Raw genomic sequence first — 23,199 nt, forward strand, 5'->3', positions numbered from 1 at the left:
ATGGAGACAGGGAGGCAGGGGGAACCCCGAGTCATCATTTGTGCCCTGGAATGAAGCTGAGTCAGTAACACTCCTGGGCTTTTTAGTTGGGTGACACTCCCTTTTGACGTGTACCCTAGTTTGAGTTGGGTCTCTGTCACGTACAATCCAAAGTTCCTAAAATAGTGAGCAAATACATTTTGTAAAACAAAAAGACATTTTCCAAATGAGGTTGCTGAGATCTATAGTAAGAACGAAACTTCTATCTGTGAAATTGTGAAGAAGGAAAAAGGAATTTGTGCTAGTTTTGCTGTCACACCTCAGACTGCAAAAGTTACAGCCACCGTGCAAGAAAGGGCTTAGTGAAGAAGGAAAAGGCATTAAATGTGTGGGTGGAAGACACAGTTGGAAAACGTGTTCCGACTGACAGTAACGTGTTGAGCCAGAAAGCATTGAGCCTATATGAAAACTTCAGCAAGGGACCCCCTAAAACAAGTGACACCAAACCATTTACTGCAAGTAAGGGATGGTTTAAACAGATTCAGGAATAGGGTGGGACTGAAAAATATAAAAATTATTGGAGAGAGAGCACATTCACATACTTTTTATTGTATATTGTTATAATTATTCTATTTGATTATTAGTTGTTATTTTTAATCCAATATTTTCTATTTGCTAATTACCTATTTTAATTCATGTGGAATACTGATGCCTTAATCAAAAGAGTTTCTTCTTTGTGCTGTATCACACAACACTCTACTTTTCCAGGTCAGGAAATACATTTCCTTGAAATGTTACTGTTCTCAAAAAGGTATCTATTTTGAAGGGTTCAATTAACTTACTGTGTAGAAAGAAATCAATGTACTTTAATTTTAGGTAACTGGCTTAAAAGTCATCACATTTTACCTTCAGCCAACTGTGTTTTTGATCTGATATTTATTTGCTAATTTAGACATTGCATAGTTTTAAATGTGCTTCATTATTCTAAACTTATTTAATCCTTCAGAGAAATACTGATCCTCTAGAAACAAATGGTTGTTAAACTCGTATTTTTAAAAGAAAACCAACAGGCTTTTGGATTAGTTTTCAAGCAAAAAAAAAAAAAAAAAAAAAGCAAATATCAAGCTATTTCAAATGCCTGTTAACCATTTTTTTTAAATGATGAAAGTATGAAGCATTGGGAGAAGCAACAGTATTTCTAAACAATCTTATTATAATTGAGAGGATAGGAGATTGCAGTGTAAACATAGTCCTGCCAAAGGAGGGAGAGAGAAACTGGTGGAGCAGTAAGGTGTCCTACGGCTGGCTACGCCCCTGGGTACAGAGGAAGCCTTTGCAGATCTGTCCTCAGACTTGATGGGTAGACGGACCCAGGAATGAATGAAAGTTCCATTCAAATGGCTTTTTTCATCCTGGAATCAGAAAGGCCTGCTCAGAGCCCAGGTCAATGAGCCATGATGTAACCGCAGACAGGCAACCACCTCGGAGACGAAACATAAACCCAGGTTCTTGCCAGAATATTCCACCAAGGGGCTGGGCAAGACAGTGCCCACATTTCTAAGTAGCCATGTGCCATATTCCAATGTTTTCTTATCTACGCCAGATGTCTTGGCCCTTGAGTGTTCAGTTTAGCAGTTTATCCTACCCTGCCTTGCGTTTGTCTCTGTTTCCTGTCTCTATATTTTCTTCCCCAACCTGGTTGGGAGTAAGGATGGGGCAGTGTAGCCAGCCCAGGGTTTTAAACAAACAGACCAGGCTCTGTATCCCAGCTGAGTGCCTTACTATCAAGAAGAATTTAGCACACCCTTACTCTGTATGTGTTTGCAAGTTTTACTTTTGACATTCTTCCCGGGCCTTAGTTTCGTCACCTAGAAAGTAACACTAGCACCGCTGAGAAGGCACCGAGCACACAGCTTGGCACATAGTAAGTTCTTAATACATATTAGCCATTATCACTTGTATTTTCATCATCATCACTGGAGTAAGTGTGTGGCCTTTCGAGATTTTAAATCCCTACTTTGAAGAACAGCTGTCACCCAATGACTAGCTTTTTCCAAGATGTTAAAAGTAAGCCTCCTTAAAAAATAAGTCCTACATCATTACAATCCCACACCAACTTGACGAGATGACACTTTCTTTAAGTTTGAACACAACAGGGGTAAAACAATTAAAAATGTAGAAAGAAAATAAACACCAGCTCAGAGCTCCTACACAGCAGAACGAAACTGTGGGGGAAGGGGCCATATGTGTGCGTCTCTATTTGAAATCACTTATAATCATTCCAATCCCATGTTCTTCCCTGTGTCATATGGGTGGCGCTCAGTCTCAGAAATCCTTCCTGGAGAAAGGTAGAAAGTTGGTGCTTTGCTTGGTTTTGTCTCAGGAACCCTTTGCATTCCTAGTGGCTGGCCGCATACCTTTCTGCTCACTCATCAGCAGTAGACAAACCTACATTTTAATAGTCAATCAAAGCTCAGATTTCTTCCCTTCAGGCAGCTAAGGATGGAGTGACCACTCATCAGGAGTTGCCTAGAACAGTCTCAGTTTATGTGGTATCCTGGCATCCTGCCCTTGTCAGTATCTGTCCTGGATTTCCCATTTTTAATGAAGTATTATTAACAATGGTTGCATTCAAATATCTGGTATGGCTTGGGGAGATCTCCATTTGGTACTTGGCGATTCTTCCAGGGTCTCGACCAGAGGCATGCAAGACTCACGCAGGACAAATAGAGTTCTCAGCTCAACATAATGTGAAAACTGAAAGTTGAGTGAAACTATTTTTCTTGACCCTTTCCAGGCTCAGTGTAGCTAACCCTTCCCATTCAGGGACAGCACACAGGCCAGGCTTCTCTGGGCAGAGTTGGCCAATTGTGGGCAATAATAGAGTAAGTGTGAGAGAAGACATATGTATAGAAAATAGAAGCTGTGATCCTGCTTCAGAGCATTTACAGAGTAATCTGAAAGTTTTTGCGATGGTAGCCTATGGTATACATCTACAACTATTATTTCATTGGTAATGCTTTTTATTTGTAATAAACCTTTCAGCAGGAGTGACCTCCAAATCAATGTAAGTGCATATTTAATGAAAAGTTACACATTGCATTTGCATCCCTTAAGAAATTGGATAATGGATGTAAAACTTCGACAAAATATTTGTCGGCGGTTGTCATCCGCCAGAGGAACTGCAACAATCTGACCACGTGAAAACCGAAAGACACCAATCTGCTGAAAAAGCACTAACATCTATCACAATTATTTATTTTTCATAGCCCCCTCTACCTCCCCAACCACACTGAATGCATGCAAACTGCAGAAAGCTTTTTATGTAGAACTCTGTGCGGCATGTCTTTTCATTTAGATCGCATGTCTTTCTTGTAAATTAGTTTTGCTTTTTTCGATTTTATATGTTCTTGTGCACATGTGAAAAGTGAAACCATGGATGTTAATGTGTTGGCTCCTTTGGCAGCAGAAGAATTTTGCAAACAGTCAAGTGATGCGTGATTTATATCAGTGACATCAGACGCTGCAAACAGAAAACCACTTAACTCTGATAATAATTTAATATTTTCATCCAATTCATGGAATCAAAGTCTGGTTTTTAGAGGTTCACTCTGTAACGGCATTCAATTTCAAGGAGAAACAAGAGAGGGATAAAGTGAAAACAATTAAAATGGTTTCTTTGGCAAAAGGGTAGTAAAGATGGTCAAAGAGTGGCTATGAATGTGTCTTGGCATAGAAATAAGAGTTTGGAGTCATGTATTTATTTTGCATAATTCAAAACCAAAGTTAAAATAGTGACAATCAGTCCCCCCAAATTGGAAACAAATGGAAATAACTTGTATAGCTGTATGTTGTGTTGGTGGCATAACCATCTAAAGACAAAAATTACTTCAAGAGACTTTAAGTAATTTTGCCTCTACAAAGGGTGAGGGTGACACCGCAATGCAAAGGTTCTTACTGTTACTGAACTATACACTTAAAACTTAAATGTTAAAATGGCAAATTTTGGGTTATGTATATTTTACCTCCATAAAAATACTCATATTTTTTAAGAATTTTAGAAAATTGCAGAAAACTAAAAAAGAAAAGAAATCATCCATATTCCTACCATTTAGAGGGAGAAAAGTGTGTTTACTACCTCTGTGCATTAAAAGTCCTAGAAGGAATGAGAAGCCAGTGACAGTAGTATCCGATTGTGGTCTCAGTAGCATTTCTCACTAAGGGGAATCTGAGCTCCTAAGAGCAATGGATTGTTCCGAAATGGCTTATTCTAGGTCTACCGCACGGCTCAAAGACTAATGCAATTGTGTCAAAGGGACACAAGAGAAAGTTGAATGAGTTCCTCCTGGCCAAATTTAGGACCATTTTTACCTCAAACTAATAATGACCATGATTGATTATAACATAGTGAATGAATACATATTCATTACTGCATAATAGAAGTCCATGAATATGAAAAAAAAGGAAGCTCTTCTTTAAACAAAAACGTCAGCTGAGTTAAATGTCCAGGTGTGAAATTAGAAAATAACCGTTATGCAAACCCTCGTGTAACAACTGATTTAGGCAAGAGTCTTTAATGGCTGGTAAAACCATTAGCGGGCATCTGCCATCCTCCCCCCGTCACCACATCAAGTTCCATGAAGACGAGGGACCACTTCCAGTACCATTCCCTGTTTCCCCATGCTTGGCACTGTGCCTGGCACATAGCAAATGCATAAATATTTGTTGAATGGATGGATGAATGAATATACAAACATGCCGTCTCTCCTTATCAACATTAAGTAATCTGTTGCTCCATCAGTCAGAGTCTCTGACTGTTTATGTGCCAGTTTCTTGATTGCAACAGGTAACCTAGGTTGTGACGCTGGTGAAATATCGTCTTGACACGGTTTCTAGGTATTAGCTATGTCTATGTATTTATTTTTCAAAAGACAATTTAGCCTACGACTTAATATCATGTCTGTAATGTGTTACACCCCAAGAAGGCTTTTCTACTTTGTTACTTTCAAAGGAAGAAAACTGTTTGATCTTCTCAAAAAATATGTATTCTCTCTCTCATGTACTAAGCTCTCTATGCTTTCATAACTTTTGCTATAAATGTTCCTGAAATACAATCTTCGTGTATGAAAATTAGATACATCAGAGCAATTTATTCAGAAATGAGGTGGACAGTCAGGAGCCCGGGGTGGTCCAGCAGTGTGTGATGGATGGGACCACTCACTAAAATGGGGAAAGGAGCATTTCTGAGCTTGGTTCTCAGGATCCGTGGGGGGAGGGGAGGATGCTGGGTTTGGAAGTGCTTTAAAAACTAACATTTGTTGCAAATATTAGGCATTCGTCACCATCATCCCCAGCATTATCATAGTGTTTAACCAAGGTTTTGACATTATTAAATATATAACTTACACTAACTCAAGGTACTGACAGAAAAAAATCTCAGGAAAAACATAATTCTGTGTATGTATTACTTCTATTCTAACATTTTAATGAAAATCATATTTTTGTTTAAATGAATTTCTTTCTACTCTAGAACAAGAATATGGTAATTTTGTCTGTACTATATGGCTCTTTTTTTTTTTTTAATTTAAAATTGAGTGTTCTTAGGAATAATTTTCCAGGAATAATAATTCTCTTATTTCAATTCAAAGAATCTACTGCTAGGTTATTCCTTGGTAATTTTATACAGAGAGGAGGTTTGATTTCTTCTAGTACCATTTCATTTTTTGATGTCTGTTACCAACTTGTAGCTAGAACATAGAATTATTTTCCTGATGGAAAAGCATCCTTTTGTGGAAAATGCTAACAATGGGGTATACATTTCAGTGTCGTCTCAGTGCAAATCATAGCAGAGACACAATGTATGCGTGAATGCATGAAAACAAGGAAGCCCTTATTAACGTCCTTCCCCAATATAAACCAGAAAGAGTTTTGAAAGTGTTCCTTTTCCAAATTAAAAATAAATACAATAACACAAGTTTGACCTAAGATGTACTTCTGTTCAACTCATTACTTATCCCTCATTACTCATAAAACCTATCCAGGCTTGGGGTCAGGGACAGACATCCAACCACACCTAGTTTTGCTATGTTCCTGGGAACTGAAAACTATCACAGAAATAGAAATATTTCAGTTATTGTATTTTTATCGGAAATGAAACAAGTAGGGGGTGAGTTGGTGTTTCTTCCTATTTACCAGCGAGCTCGCTGATAAATGGCCTGCAGGTTTCACAGTCAGCTGGACATTCACAGAGGTGAATTATGTCATTAAAGAAATTTTTAGAAAAAAAATGAAAAGTAAAAATCTTAAAAGTTACCATAAGCCCGTTGCCCAGGAGTGGCCATTCGGTGTGTTTTCTAAGCATATACGATGATTATTGTTTTCATGGTTGGCATCAATCTGATTTGTAACCTGCTTGTCTCATGTGCATCATGGGTGGTATTTCATATCATTAAATATATTCTAAACATGAGTTTTAATATCCACACAGTAGACAATCTAATGACTGTGCCATAACTTAATTCAGTATTTGGGAACCTTTGTATACAACTTTGAGTAAATCTTTTTATACACTCAGTGTACATCCTAAAAGTAGAATTTCTGGAACAAAAAATGCTCATGTTTTTAGAGGCTTTTGATAAACATCTTCTTGGAAGGCTTTCTCAGGAGTATTTCATATTATCATTAAAGCAGCACACTTAAAGACAAAACAAAAAACATTACTCCATTATTTTAACTTACCTCTGATTTCTACTGAGTTTGAAATTTTAAAATACATGTTCATTGGTAGTTTGTGTATGTGTGTGGTGTTTTGCGGAGAAGGGATCAGATCACCTCTCCATGTCTTCTAGGGCAAAGAGTTGTCTTTTTCTTATTGATTTGCGTGAATAAGCCTGGTTTATAGAAACAGCAATAAAAGGCCAGTGTCTCCAGTGTCTAGGACAACAGAATAAGCTGGTTGGTGAGAGTCAGGTTATTTATTGCATGTATGTCATGCTGGTCTGTCAAATAAAACACTGACTGACAAAAAACCAACCAACCAACAAACAACCAAAACCCCAACACTTTGCAATAACAGTCTATAGTCAAGACGTTAGAACCCCTGGCATTTTGATATGAGGGAGGTCCAAGGAGTGGGGACCAGCCCTCACTTCCTCCTGGACAGACCCTTGTGAGGACCCAGGGACTTCCAAGGGCACAGCTCCCACCCATGACCATATTTCTGTCAGGAACATTTCCTCTTTGTGACCAGGTCTCAAGGATAGGTGGGAATATCCTTTCCTGCTCAGGTTATCGTAGAACCCGCAGCATCGGGCCAACTCTACCATGTCCTAGATAGATGACTCTGGACATGATTCTCAGGGCAGCCTTAATATTCTCATCTGTGAAGTGGGAATATTAGTAGCACCTCTCGTGGGTATTTTTGTGAGTAACAAATGATATCAGAGGACTAAAGAACTTGGCGTAACACAACACACATTAAATGTTCAAACTACATTCCAACTACATGGGTGTGATGGACTTTTTTCTTATCAATTTATAAGAAAAACTTTTTATTTTAGAACCAGCAGCCGAAACTAACTTTCCAGGATGACTTAAGTAGCAGGTTAGTTGCTGATGATACAATGATAGGTTCAAATACAAATAATTCCATACGCCTTTCTTGGATAAAACACTCCCTGAGCACCAAATGTATTATTATTTTTACTATTTTTCTACAAGACTGGCAGATAGGGGGAGAACAAGAGAGAGGAGAGTCGTAAAGGGGAAGTGGGCTAAGAGCTGGGTACCCCTGAGTACCATTTTGGCACCGTTGGGATTGAGTAAAAACCCAGCCACCTTCTCAGAGCAGGAAAATCCCCATTATCCTGATAACTAAGCACCCACAACTCTCTGCTCCTGAAAAGGTACAGAAGATGCAAAGTCCTTATGCACACAGGCTTTCTGCGCTTCTAGTCCTATCTGATGTTGACCCAACGTGGCAGAGCAGAAGCCACATGGAAAGCATCAATGGAGACCACATCCCCATTAAAATGCTCACTGCAGCCAGATGCTGGCCTGGGCAGAGCGCTGAAAGTGTGTGTGTCAGTGAGGATTTCAAGGAATTCGGCTTGTTCTGGGCTCTGCCTCTCCAGCAAAATGATTTCCACTTGTTCCCTGCATTACAGGCTCTCTCGATTATGTGAAGTGGTGGTATCCCTTCCCGGCACAATTGACAACACTAATAAAAATAGATAACGTATTTTTAAAACCTACAGCAGATTGTCATGGCAATAAATAATTGTATCATGTTGCTGTCATAGCAACGAAGTCTGTGTCACAGAGACAAATCAAGCCTATATAAATTTTTTCTAAATTTAGGTGTTTGAAAAGAGTTGAAATAGCCTATAGTCATGGAGAGGTGCATTAAAAAAAATACTTAACCTTCACTGGAAAAAATATTTTGAGTCATTTAAAAAAAATCTGAATTGCTTATTGTCATATTTTTCCATTCTCTTCAATATAAATCTTAACTTCCCTTTTTGTCATTATATATTACGTTTTATATTTTTAAGGACTTTCACGAGTGGGAGAAGACTAGCGAGGTATCTCTCGCTCTCTCCGATTCTTTCACTGTCTCGTCTTCAGAAGTAATTTACAAGGCAGAGCATAATAATTCTCAGACTTTCCCCTGGCAGCTAATGACACAATAGCGGGAATAACAAGTTACATTAGCTAATCCATGTTATACCAAATGAATAGCTAGTTTCCATATTCTTGGCATCATTTTTTTAAACAAGCATTTATTGCTGTGTGATATCTAGTATGTGATATGGACACCAGACTACCAGAACTGACTACAATTGTTCTCTCACACAGGAAACTTTCCCTCCTGGCTTCAACTAAAGTCTACTGACATGACAAATAAGTGACATTTTCTCAAAAGGGGAGAATGATTGTTTTCCACAGATATGTAATTATTGTACCAGTAAGGGAAATCTCCAAATCCAAAATAATTACATGAAAAAATGCTGCAGTTTCTCACATGACAAACAAGACCTCTTTCATTTTTTTTTTCTTTTCTTTCCTTTGGTTATGATGAAATAAAAAGGTCTCTTTTTTTTCTTTGGTGAAGATTTCTGTAATACTCTCTAAATCCCCATGAGGGAGAGGCTGTCATACCATAGAAAAGTGTGTGAACTTGGAACACCGCTGTGCAGTATCATTTAACTTTTAAACAATTGTTACTTAGAAAACAATAAAAATTAGATCACAAATCTTTAAAATTTAAACACTTAAATGAGGTAGTACATGCAAAGTATCTAATCCATAGTCAGTGCTCAGAAAAATGTTAGCTGCTATTTTAATTCAAATCAAAGATCGAATTATGTATTCAACTTTGATAAGAAACTAAAATGATGAGCCCCTTAATATCTATAATGTAGGAAAAACTCTACAATAAGCATCGTAAATAATCTATTATAAATCAATGCCTCTGGGTGGTGGACTTTCAATATGATATACAGATGCTGTTATATTGGGGTGTCATTGGTTAGCAAAATTATATACAAGATGTACACTTGTATATAATTTTGCTAACCAATGTCACCCCAATATATTTAATTAAAAATTAATTAAAAAAATAAATGCCTCTAATGATACTAATTCTTTTCATCACTATGGCCCTTCATGACAATTTTCATGACGTATTTTTCCCAGATGCGCTTTATTAAAAGGTGACTGCCAAAGAGGGAGCAATCTCTGGCCTTAGTTGGGGAGAAGGGGGAACAGTGTCACCCCATGACAGCATTCGCCAGGCTGAGGGCCACCAGCTTCATTGTGTGTCTATCTGGAACAGGTAGGGCTCCCTGGACAACAGGAGAAAATCCTGCTGCCTTTGTAGCCTCAGTTGTACCCCAAAAACATGATGGCTGACAATACGTGTGAAGAAGCCTGTGAAGGGATCAGAGAGATTGTGACCTGCCCAAGGAACCAGCAGTGTGTATCTTCATGTGAATAAAGTGTGCTGCGTGCTCAGGGAAGCCGGTCCTGTTTCCTTGAAGATGCTTCAGCAAGAGCGCTCAGCTTGGCCATCGTGGTCGCGGTGTCTCAGCTGTCCTGGCAGCTGTGTGGAGGCACCGGCAATAGCTCATCATTCTTGCAGAGGGGACACTTATTTGGCGGCGTGGTAGCTTCTTCTTTTTTCCTTCTTAGAGGATTCCTTTTTGTCTTGACTCTCGGGGGTTGTGTTTTATTTATTTCGTTTTGTTTTGTTTTTATGAGGACGTAAATGTCACCAAAGGACAGTCCCACTTTTCGAGAATGTTCTACGTCCTGCCTTTGAAAACAATGCACTTCCAGAAAGGGATCACATATGGGAAAAATCTTTCATCAAACCCAGAAAGATGCATGGCATTCTCATTGCAAAACCTAATTTTTTTTTAAATTTTATTTACCACTCCCTGGATTTCGGATATAAATTTCAATGTATACTTCTAAAGAAAGAAGGGAAAAGAATAAAATTAATAGATGTTCTTTCTAAGTGATGATGGTCCTACAGTATGGATGGTTTTTATTTTCCTCGCTTACATTTTACCTTATTCCTACAATGAATATTTTTAATCTGATACATGAACATTCTGTAGGGAAATCAAATTCTTCTTCATGTGTATCTATTGCCCTGGGTGTAATTAATTAAAATGAAATCAAAATGAGGGGGATGGGCCAGATGTGGTCTGTGACCTCATCAACTTTTAGATGCTGTAGGTTCGTTTTCTACAAGCAAGAATGCCAACTGGAAGCGGTGACAGAAATAGTACCATCCTACTTACCTTAAATACCTTAATCGTTACATTTATTATTGTGGTAGGATCACTAAAATCATTGCATTGCATGTGACATTTTCAAATTGTTTTCTTATTAGTTATTTTCTCCCGAGACTGTAATAGGACTTCACCCATTTTACAGAAAAGAAGACTGAGTCACCCCATTCAGTCTTCAGAACCACTTCTCATACTGTGTCTCTAGGAAATCGAAAAGCCGTTTAGAGTTGACATTGATTTTTAAGTGGCATGTGATTTTTGTGTGGATGTGAGAGGTGGCAGCAAATTTATCTTCCTAATTATGTTTTGCTTCAGCTAACATACAAATGGGCATGTATTTTCTGAGCTTTTGTCAGCTGGAAGTAGAGTGTTTTGTGATGGTGAGAAACTGCCTTGAGATTCCAAGTTGGTCATGTTTTAAGACAAACAAATAAGTGGAGGAAAACATTTGTAGCATGTGAGCAAGCAGTGTAGCAAAAGTTAATATCTTTATTATATAATGAGCTTAGACAAATTGATAGCAGCGACACTAAACCCCATCAGACAAAATGGGCAATACTTTCTATATTTTTTGTGACTGGGAAAAGAAATAGTTCTAGTTGAAAATATAGAAATGTTTGCTCAAACATTGCATTTTTGCTCAACCTTCCAATAAGCAAAGAAATTCAGTTTAAACCAAATTGGGGTGAGGTTCTTTTCAAAACAAGCATTTAAAAGGATGAAGTCCATATATTTAATCTTGACATTTATTTTGAAAGTCAACCTGTCAATATCTCTCAATACGTATCAATAAGAGCCATCAAAAATGTCCCATCATTCCACAGTTTTAAGGCAATGATTACATATATGGAACATGCAAGAAGACATTTGTTGTATGTAAAAGGACAGACACTCCAGTAATGTGAAAAAATACTCCGGGAAAATATATCCTGGGAAAAGGAAAACAAAATTGCATGTATCCTATGATTATAATGACTGAAAAATAAATATAGGAAAACAATAGAAAAGTGACACCTGGGTAACAGTGATTGTGGGCTTTTTATTATTATTGTAACTATTATTATTATTACCTTCTTTCTTTTTTCCAAATAGTTATTGTATGGATTTTTTCTCTTTTAATAGTTATCTCGTTTTCTTCCCCATGTTTTAATGCAAAAGTGTAGCTATGGGACACTGAGCCTGGATCTGCTACCTAAGAAATGGGATGGAAAGCTGTCCAATACCTCCCTCCGAATTTAAAAATGTATAAAGGCCACTGCATCAAACAAAAGGAACCTGTAATGTTTTTAAAGAGAGCGATGCTTTTTTAAATGTGTTCTTATCAGGACAACAGAATCTCAGAAATGCCTTTATTCAATCGATGTAAGTATGTCTATAGAGGGTGATTCTGAGAATGATCTATTTGAACACAATTCCTCTCTCGAAAAGTGACACTTGAAAATGTTCTCTGGGCTCCTTATTCACTCTTTTACCAGGACCTATGTGATCAATTCCTGCTTGAGTTTAGTTCTAGAAATCTTTTTATAGAAGTGAATTAATTTGTAAGCTTTCTTCTCCTCCTCTTCTTGTCCGTCTCCTCTCCTTCTCCTTCTTCTCTCTGTAGCCTCATTACCTGGTCAAGAACTCTTTTCTTCTGTTACCCCAGTATTGCCCGAGAGCTTTGAGCCAAAGTCGTTGCCTGTTTGACTCTAAGTAACACCGAACATCTCCATCTTATTTCCTTGAGGTTATCTGTGGCCTGTGGTTTTAATGCTTTGATGTTTCCTCTTGAAGTTTTCTCAGTTGTTGTTTAGTACAGAAATCACAAATAAACAGATGAAGAAAAGAATTTTGTCATAAAAACAGAATATACTAGTTTTTTTTTTTTTTAATAAAGATGCAAATGACCTAATGAGTAGCAAATGAGAAAATCAGTATCACTCTACCGCAGAGGTAATCCAGTTTGGAGTATATCTTTTCATATCTATAAATAGACAAACTTTTTTTTTTCCTAAAAAGGAAAGATATTAAAACATTTATTGTTAACACTGAGTTTGATGTCATCTTGAAATGTTGCATTTTTTCTTAAAGTTTATGATCTTTAAAGACGGGGGAGCGGGGGAACCCAGGCAGTATAATTGCTCCTAGTTCCATGCAGATGGGGTGTACGCGAAGGTTCCCATGTGTTCCAGAAAAGGGATTATGCTGTGTGTGGCAGATGAACGGATATGTTGCATAGAGATTAAGAAATGACCCAGATCCAGATATTTGATCAAATGCTTCTCTCGAAAACTCTGAGCTGCTTAGATTTGCAAATTCAGGTGAAAAAAACCCTTGCTGAAACATAAGGGGGAAGCACTCGCTTGTTGTTTCTGCTTGATTGTGGCATGTTTGTGTTTTGTTTTGATTTCATCTTTTCCTCTGATAGGATGGAGCTTCTGCCCTGTAGTTCAGACATGTGATGAAAAGATGTGCCTTACAGAGGCCGCTTTGGCTAAGTTTTACCTTGATCCTTTTTTTTTTTCCAACAGGAAGCTTGAATTAACTCCTGGGAAAAAGTGGACAGAGCCTCTAAAACTTTACCTCCCTGAATTTCCTGCTTAAAAAAAGAGAGAAGCCAACGCTTTTTTTAATAACAAAGAAGTGGTAGAATTCTTAGTGATTTTAGTTGTAGAAGATCTCAAGACACTGGACAACTGGGATATATATATATTGTGTTTCATATTATGAAAATTCTTAAGTCAAGTTGGGAAGCTTAAAGAAAAAAATTTAAATTACTCTCATAAGTGTAATAAAGTTACCAAAGGGTTATATAAATATTGGTATATAAAATGACCTGAATTAAAAAAAATTCTTTCCAGAAATATTAAGGGGGATTTTAAATCAGAATTATTTGTTCTTTCCATGGCTTTTTTTTTTTATTTAGATTTAGTACATATAGGCAAATATGTACTATGTGTTTGCAATTTGCCAAAAGTGGATAATTGCGTTATTTCAAATTAATGAAAATAGAATGACTCGAGGTCATTATTTAAATGACCATTAATGATTTAAAATTATTTTAATGAAAACAGGGTGTTATCCCTGTGAAAAACAAGAAATTATTTAATAGTTAATTTATTCCATCTGCAAGCAAGCTGAAAAAGTCTACATCAGTTACAAAAGAGGTGTTTCATTTATTTAAAAGGCTACATTCTTTTAGGATAGTTATTAAACATTATAATTTAAAATTTAGTTGAAATGCTGGCAGGACATATTGCACAGGGCGACTAATAGTGGGGTTAGGCTTTCCTATTTACTGACAGGAAACAAACATCCCAAATGAAGAGTATTTGTAAAATATAAGAAAAGGCAAAAAAAAATGTTTATTTTAAGTACTAGTGAATACTGCACAATTCTCATCTGGCACAAAAACAGTCTCTGTTTCTCATGATGTTTGTAATTAGTTTTAGGTTGTGATCAGGAACAGTACCACTCTACCATAATTCAGAAAAATTTCCCTCAAACCATAAAATCTGAGAACACACACACACACACACACACACACACACACACACCCCCTTAAAAGCAAAGTTTCCTTTTCCATTCCATTTCCATTCCATTTTTTTTAGCTTTTGTATAAAGGGAATTTCAAAAATGCATCTGATTGCTAAAATTCAGCCTATTTCACCCTTAAGAAACTTGGATCATTTTAGAGTGAATGGTTAAACTAACTGTAGCGTGTCTCTAGCATGAAGTATTACTCAGAAATAGAAAGGAAGGAACAATTGATTCATACAACAACTTGGATCTCAAGGAAATTATGCTGAGTGGAAAAGTCAATCCCCCAAGTTTATATTCGTCATGATTCCATTTCTATAATATGCTAGAAATGACAAAATTGCAGAAATGGAGAACAGATTGGTGGTTGGCCGGGGTTAAGAAGAGAGAGGAGTGAAGTGAGTGTGGCTGTAACAGGGCAATCAAGGGATCCTTCTGGTAATGAAAATGTCCTGAATCTTGACGGAGGTGATGGATACTTACACCTACACAGGGGATAACACTGTGTCGAGCTAAATACACACACATACAAATGAATTCAAGTAAAACTGGGGAAAGCGGAACAACATCTATGGATTGTATCAAACTCAGTATCTCCGTTGTGATATTGTGCTACCAGTTTGCAAGATGTTACCATGGGGGAAACTGAGAAAAGGGTCCACGGCATTTGGATTACTTCTTACAACTGGGTAGGAATCAATCTACAGTTATTGCGAAATAAAAACTTTAATTAAAAACACACACACAAAAAAAAACACAAGGTTTTACTGTTTTAGGATTGTCCCAGGCAGTGTTACCCTTCTCCTGATCCCAATAGATATTCAGAAAAACCTTTTCAGAGACTCCAGAACAAAGTTCCAATCTTCTTGGTACCACAGATAAAAATATCAAGCTTCAAAAAGCACACAGTAGCTTAACATTTTTCTCCCTCTGTGCTCGCTGCTGTCCCCACAGCAGGCACTTTTGTGTTTCCATAGGACCAGAAGGGAAGCTCCCCCTCACACTGCCCATTGCTGAGGCGCTGGGGGTGGGGGTGCGTGTAGGAAGCTTGTGTGCCAGCGTTACGTCCTTCTCTATTACGGTCCGCAAACGGCTGTGCGACTCTGTACCCACCTTAAGTTACTCTTGTTTCTTCCTTTTGTCGCAAGCTGTGGAACAGGCCCAAGACAACAATTGTGGAGCTCTTACTTTCTCCTTGCCACACCTTACGACCATGTTGGGGTTCTCCAAGCCCGCTGGGCTCACAGCGGAAGCTGTTAACAGTTGCTCTAGAAAGAAATAACTCTGGCTATTTCTCCAGTCAAACACTTTGGTCATGAACACACTGCTCATTTCTCCTAATTCACCTCTTTCTGTGCCAGAAGCTGTCCAACTCTTGGCTGGGGATTGCTCTGCGGTGTCATTTATTCCCGTTCTTTCCTACTGGCTCCTGCTTTGCTCTCACAGAAGGCGACCTCTTTCCCGTTGTCTTTTCCCTGTTGAGTCCGTTTAGCCCGCGCCTCTCCTTAGCCCCTCATTGTCTCCCAGGTGGGCCACTCCTGTACCTTGTCATAGACGAAGAGTGGGACACATGGCTGCCTTCTGTTGTTGTTGGAGGGGATGAGCTACTGAAGGGGAGCGTTGCCACGCTCCTGTGCACAAGCTGATGCCAGAAATGCTCTTACCTGTTTAGAGAAGGCCTGGGACACTCCTGGACAGGGACAGTCAGCAGGTTGTTTCCTGGTAGAGCCAGGTGAAAGGATCCTCACGCAGCTTCATAATTTCAGGAGGACTTGGGTATCTATGATATAAAATAATTTTCTTCTCTTCTTTGATTTGCTTGCCATAATAGTTTTGTGTGTGTGTGTGGGGGCGGGGGGGGGCGGAGAGGGAAGCTATTTAAAAAAGAAACCCTTCTTGATGACATTTAAAAGAAGGTGGGGAGAGGTTTGTGTTCCACTCTGTTGTTGATTCAGGCTCAGCTCTACCTGGAGGTGAAGTGTGCTCTCCAGGCTGTGTCACTGTCCTGCACATTTGAGGGTTCCGTGGTCCATTGGAAATGGTCAACACGGGCCATCCAGCTACTTATAGGGACAGCCGACTGGGGGACGGGTCAGCCACTCTTTTCCCTATTTGGTGAAAGAGACGCTCTTCTCTCTCCCTTGCTTCCCCACCCCCAGCGAGGGGTGGCAGATGTGGAGAGACTCAGATGACACGAGGTGGCAGAGGAGCCTGCCACGGGAGCCGGCTGGATCCAGCATAGACGACCCAACCCAGAACTAGCGCCAGGCTGGAAGGTCCCCGCTCACTGACACCCAGCCAGCTCTGTCTGGGCCAGCCTCCGATTCCATCAGCCCTTCCGGTTGTCAACGCCTTTTTCAAGGTACTCTGGCTGGGTTATCCCCTTCCTTCCCCACCTCCATTCTCCCTGCCAGCCCTCTGGAGCATGAGAAAGGGGCCAGAAAGTTATACTTTAGAAAGATATATTTTATTTTCCAGCTCCTTCTGTTCACAAAATTGTAAAGGAAAACAACCCCTCCCCCCCCAAAGAGGAGTTAATTCTGATAAGATTTTGTGCATTTTAGGGCTAGGTATTTTGGTGACACGAGAAACACAAACATCGTCATCTGGGGCTTCAGGGACCTAATTAAAACAGTCTGTCCAGTGGAAGAGAACATTGGCTTCCAGTCCCATTAACTCGGGGGGCCTCAGAAAAGTCACCCCTCCTTTCCAGGTCTCAGTTTCTCCTTTTGGAAAACAAGGAAATCTTAGAAACACATGGTTTCCAAGATTCCTTTTAGAGCTAACATTGCAACAAAATAGAAATGAATTATATGGAAGAAGGAGGTTAAGATGAAGAAATGCAATACAATTTAAAACGAATTAGCAAATTTGTGTATTTAAAAAAAAACACAAACAACAACCTCAGAGTTAGATACTGAGTCCTCCTATCTGAATATTTATGTCCAAGGGCCAACAGCTACACGAGAAGTGAAAATCATCACAACATGGACGATTGACTCATGAGCTGATCACTTAGAATATTTATTTTCAGTTGAACATCCTTCTAAGCGTGAGGTGAATACATACCCATCTCTCCCATCATATGCATATTGTTTTAGGTCGGTCTCTCTCTGAGGGTGAAAGTGCCGCGAATATCTCACAATAAAAGGCAAACAAAAATAAATTGGCCACAAAGTGAAAGTAAGAATTATTAAAAAACAAATAAACAAGCAAACAAAAAAAATTACAAAGTCCATTCCTGATTGGAAAAAAAAAAGTCACATTATCCTATCATTTTGGAACAGTTTTGACAAACCCTTTGTCATTATTACCTAAATAATGAATTTTGGTTAAATTTTACTTTTATGTCTTTGGCGTCAAGTTCCAATTAAATTTGTTTCTCCCGTGACGTGCTATACAATTTGGTTCCTGTTACAAATGGATTTATTTTAAGCCATGTTTCCCGGCATCAACGATCAGACAATGAGAAGCTACTGAACATACTAAGGAAAACCAACGGAGTGCTGACTTAGAGACAGTGGCTGATAAACTCAAAGAAATCTCCACGCATGATGGGTCACCAAAAACTTCCCCATGACAGCAACGCAGAGGAGATTTACGCCAGCACCCTGGTGGGCGGAGGGCTCCATCAGCCTGGTCTTACACCCTTTTTGGGTAGCAATCGGTCATTTTTTATTTATTTTATTTTTATTTATGTATTTATTTTCAAGGTTTATTTTTATATATTTTTATTATTTTTTTTTGTTAACTTTTTTTTATTAGTTTCAGGTGTACAAAACAATGTAATAGACATTTATCATTTCTATCCCTCACACAGTGGTAACCCTTCCCCCATCTACTACCCCCTGACATCGTATGCACAGCATCAGGAATAGAGGCAGCGGAAATGTAATGGCTGTGTGCGATGTCAGAGGGGTCATTGTTTATTGAAGTCTGACTGTGCGCCACAGGTGACAAACACCATCTCTTAATTCTCACAACAATCTTAGGAGATCGCTTGAATTATTTCCCCAGTGTAGCGCTGTCCTGAGTTCGTACAGCGACTGAGAGGCTAAGGGAGGTAGAACCCAGACAATCTGACCAGGAGCCCTTGTTCATCTAAATCAGTATTTCTTAACCTACACGGAGCTGCTGGGGGGACCAGGGGTCTGGCTCCTTCTGAAACGTTCCCAGATGATGCTGATGTGTAGCCGGGAGGAGACCCACTGACCCTGAGCAGACTTCTCTGATTCCAGTGCCCATGTCCTCCCACATAGGTTGTTAAAATGCTAATTCTGGTCCAGAGCTGCTGCAAATTCGGTGAGTCCATCGTTCTAATAAATAGGAGAAGCTGCTGGCCTTGGACTACACTTTGAGGGGCAACTTAGAAGGTCTGTCTATTTGGGCATGGTTTTGAGGGGGCTGATACAAGTCTGGGGTGAGTGTGTGTGTGTGGGTCACTCCCTGCCTCATCTGGAAACCCCACCTGGTGGCCTCACTGCAAGGGACTCTTGAAAACTCAGCCTCAGCCAATTATCCACAAGCAGGCGCCTCTCTCCCTTCAAGAGACAAGGGAAATAAACAAGCCAATCCTTCACAGTCGTGAGCTGTGGAGATGCCACCTTGATAGAGATGGGAGTAGGAAGGAAAATGACCTCAAGACACCTTCCCCAGCCCTTCTCCATGCTGTTGAGTTTTGTCGTCAAGCTGAGGGGCTGCCCGCCAGTTACCCAGGGCTGAAGAAACCCCATCTTTTCCGGCACTTCAAGGACAAATTTCTACTTTCCAAAGGGACCCTGAAGTTCTTCTGTTTTCTTCTGGAGCTCCAGGATTTGTATCACGGGACAAGGAGGAGAGACGCTCCATGCTGCTGCCCGGAAGACACGCAATGAATGCATTGTGACAAATGTCCAACCCTCTCCCAGCTCCCGCTGCTCTCCAGTAAGTCCTGTCTCCCCGAGGCATGCAACTAGCTGTTATTAAATATCTATTATTGTTTAAGAGTAACTGAATACATTGTGTACAGAAAAGATACAGTCACTGCCAGATGGACCTAAAACCTAAATAATACAAACAGACACACTGAGAAAGCCTGCATGACAGTGGATTACATAAGGCTGGGGAAGAGGAGTGGCAGGGACTGCAAGATGCTCATCGTCACAGTGACATCTGGGTACAGAAGGAGCTCTGCCGTCAGATTTGGAGTGGATGTGAAGGGCGGCGTATGTATTTGCGGGCCGGTGATATGAGGCTCAAATGCTGGAGAATGCAAAGCATTCGGCTTCCGCCACTTCCAGAGGGATGCGTGTGTGTTTGTGCAAATGTGCATGCACGTGTGTGTGTGTGTGTGTGTGTGTGTTTAAAGGGAGTGATGGCGAGGGAGCTATTGAACGGTAATATGGATAATAGAATGTTTCCTTTTATTATGCTGAATTCTATCTAGAACTGGATCACACACTTCCAGCATCTTTTCCAGGGACTCTTAGGCCTTTTCACCTACGAAGACCAAGCCCTGAAGTTCCCTTAGAAGGCTTCACAGAGGAACGGTACCAGGGTAGGAAGGAGCCTTCTCTCTCCAGAGTTTAAACTGTAAGTGGTTTGTTTGGTTTTTGTTTCTACTGTTTGTTCTGTGTTACGTGGAAGGTTCCTGAAGGCTTAGTTGCTGGCAAGACGTCAGAGATGGACCTGCAGTTTGATGCCTCTGGCATTGCTGTCACCCAGCTGGTGGCCTCCTGCCCCATACCTCCCACCTTACCAAACCATCATTTGTCTTCTGCACATGGACTCTCCCTCTCAGGAGACATTAGCCATGTCCTGTATCACCCTGCTTTGCCCCTCAGCCACACCCAGTTTGATCAGTTTCACTTTCTTAGCACCCCTCACCCTCAAAGGGTGTCCTGAAGTAGGATCTATGACTCATGGACCGAACCCTCCAAGGGCAGATCGTGAAGGACAGAGAAAGCACATGTGTCCAGAGAAATGTCCAGAAATGCTCCCATGAATCTAATGGCATCCAAAACGAAAAGTTAGGGCCCTCTGGACTCTCTAACACCCCTATAAAAACTCAATAAACATTTTTAAAAAAATCCTAACATCTTCCATCCACTGCTGTATTCTAAACTCCCAGTAAGATGACATTTTGCTCCAAAAAGATTCTAGTTGGCATTTTAAGATAGTTCTTTTAAAAAACTACTTAAATATCTGATGTGTGGGAAAAAAAACCACATTGAATTAAATTTGCCATTTGTAATTTGAACTAACATGAAACAGGGTTTGTCCGCAAGGTTTTGTAGAAACGTATGTAAACACACAGGCTTTTTGCAATAGCATGTGTTGGATGAAGGGATGTGTGAGCAGAGGCAAACTTTCATTCCACACAACAACAAGTTCTGGAGCAAAAGGAAAAACACGTTTCAAGGTAAATTGTACAAGATTTTTAAAAACTTGAGGCCGGAGTTGGTTTGATGAAAAAGCATTCACCTCTGTTGTGTTATTCAGAGAAACCTGCTTTTACCCACCACAGGTCTGAATGTATAATTGGCATCTTTCCCACCAGACTGTGAACTCCACAGTCTGGGGAGTAGGGGAGTGTGTCTGTTTTGTTCACTATTATTTCCTCAGTGTCCAGCTCAGATTTTGGCACCGCGATTGGGCCCTGTAAGCATTTGTTGAAGGAACGGGTCCATTCCTGACTGCTGGGAAAGTCCATTAAAAAGGGTAAAGAAAGCCCTTAACTGCTTTCAAATCGGTTTACTTAATTCTACTCCTAGGAAAGCATTCCCTGAACTTGACATTCCACCGCTGATTGAACATGTAAGTATATCTTAGTCTCAGTGGCTAACAACAATTGAAGGCTCACTGTGCTTCATAGATTATCCTAATTGGAGCCTGACAACACCTTTCTAGGGAGATAGGATCATCATCATCACCGTGCCCATTTTACAGGTGAGGATGGGGAGGTTAAGTTGTTGTCCAAGGTCACAAAGCCAGTAAGAAGGCAAGCCAGGATTCAAGACCAGGCCATCTGGCTTCACGTCACGGCAGACACGGTTCTGCAAACCCATTCCTGGGAAACCATGCTTGGGCTTTAGACGATGAAGACAAACTATCTGCTTCTCCTAAGTAGTATATTTTTAATTTAAAACCAAAAGCTACCAGGCTCCTGAATCAGGAACTACTGGATTCAAATCCCAGCTCAGAACATGTGACTTCGGGCAAATTACTTAACCTCTTGGAAGACTTTAAAAAAACAAAACAAAACACCTGTCCCCTAGAGCTGAGGTGTGGAGACTCTCCGGCCCATAGTAGGCATACAACCCATAGTAGGCATACAACTAATTCTCACTAAGTGCCTTTTATATGATTCATGTAGAGCAAAGCTGGTGGCTCCTGGCAGGCCTTTCCCTTCATCCCCTCCTCACACACACTGGCTGAGGAGTATGGATCTTATGTCCACACCATTGAGAGAAAGGATATTTAGGGGCAAATAACTGCATTTAACAACAGAAGACAAGATGAAGATCATGGCGTCCGTGATCTGCATAAATGCAGATGGCACGCACGCTGACAAATATTTTGTGCCTGGAAGCTGGCGCATTGCAAAACAAACCATTCCTATTTAGAGCTGAAGATGGACAGCCCGCGTACTTTGCAACTGCGATTGCCTCTGGCTGCCCAGAAGGAGGGGGGAGGGGAATTAGGCCAAGTCCTAAGTTGTTAATGAAAACCCACACCGAGTTTTAGATTTAACATTCCGAGGGCCCCTGTGTCATGAACTAAACATGTGAAGTTCAAAAAAATTGGAATGGAATTTAAATTCCACAGGGATCAGGACCTTTAGCAAGTAACCAGGGACCCAGGGTACATACAATGCCCATACATAGTGGGAGAAAGCTTTAAGTAGGAGGGTAGTGCTAAGGCCTCCTTTAAAAAAAAAAGGCTAACTACAATTCCGAGAACAGGCAGGCCCCTATATTTCTCGAGCTGGAAAGAATTGGGCCTACAGGTATGTTTACGAAGACTGAGCTCACTGAAGAGGTTATAAAAGACTAAAAAAATTCTCAGTGGGAAATAACCCCCCTTTCCCCTCCTTCTCCTCCTCGTCCCTCTCTCTCTCTGTCTCTCCCCCTCCCTCCCTCTTTCTTTCCATCTCTCTATTTTATCTCTTCTCTAGCTTTTTCTTTTCATGCACACGTGTGTGTATACACACACACACACACACACACACACACCCTGTACCATCAAGGATTCCATCCTCAAGACTGCTGGCCGGCTCCTGTGGGTGGTCACACACCAGCGGATGTGTTCTTTTGGGTTCCCTTGGAAGAGGCCTCCAGTTCTCTCCCCTGGCCTCTAGCCTGCTTTCTGTTCATCATTTTTACTCCCACTTTCTCGCCGTTGAAGCCCTTTCCTGATTTATACCGCCATCCTGAAATCCTACAAATTTGAAGCTTCCTCACTGTGTCCGTGGTGGCGTAAAACGCATTGTTTCATGTCTTCTCCAACTATAAAAAATTTCCTTGAAAACAATTGTAGCAGGAACTTGGCTACATTTTGCAACGGGAATTAATAAAGTGGCCAAGGGAAACCTCAAGAAAAACTCAAGGAGATCATAGAAATAAGTCCTTGCACATACATTTTTGTTTCCTGACAAAAGCTTTTTTTTTTATTTGCCTTCCTAATGTTCCTACTAGAACACCAAAAATCAACAGATAGAAATCATTCTGAAATAACAAGTGAGCCATGCAGAAGTTAACGGACAGCGGCTTTTATCAATGCCCAGAGATGATAAAGATGGGAAACCTGAGGATGCGTAGGGTTAATAGATGTGTGAAAACTTCCTAGGAGTGTGGCTGTGCTCGCCTTGGGCGTTGCCAGGTGTCGACTGACCTAACCGTTCAGGAGCCCATCACCAGGGGTT

At 40.2% G+C, this 23,199-nt stretch overlaps 1 long non-coding RNA gene across 7 annotated transcripts in view; it reads left to right on the forward strand.

Annotated features, from left to right (window-relative positions):
- LOC109444912 (uncharacterized) overlaps nt 1-23,199 on the forward strand; it is a 95,025-nt gene that overhangs the window by 49,673 nt on the left and 22,153 nt on the right. For 3 of the 7 annotated variants that reach the window (XR_012491364.1, XR_012491370.1, XR_012491369.1), the window contains 3 exons: nt 16,457-16,659; nt 19,103-19,220; nt 19,723-19,868. This is a non-coding gene — a long non-coding RNA (uncharacterized LOC109444912). The remainder of the gene's footprint in view (nt 1-16,456; nt 16,660-19,102; nt 19,221-19,722; nt 19,869-23,199) is intronic. The other 4 variants (XR_012491367.1, XR_012491365.1, XR_012491368.1 and 1 more) reach the window with 4 other exon arrangements.

This window comes from Rhinolophus sinicus, linkage group LG13, assembly GCF_036562045.2.
Source record: "Rhinolophus sinicus isolate RSC01 linkage group LG13, ASM3656204v1, whole genome shotgun sequence".
NCBI classification, from domain to species: Eukaryota; Metazoa; Chordata; class Mammalia; order Chiroptera; family Rhinolophidae; genus Rhinolophus; species Rhinolophus sinicus.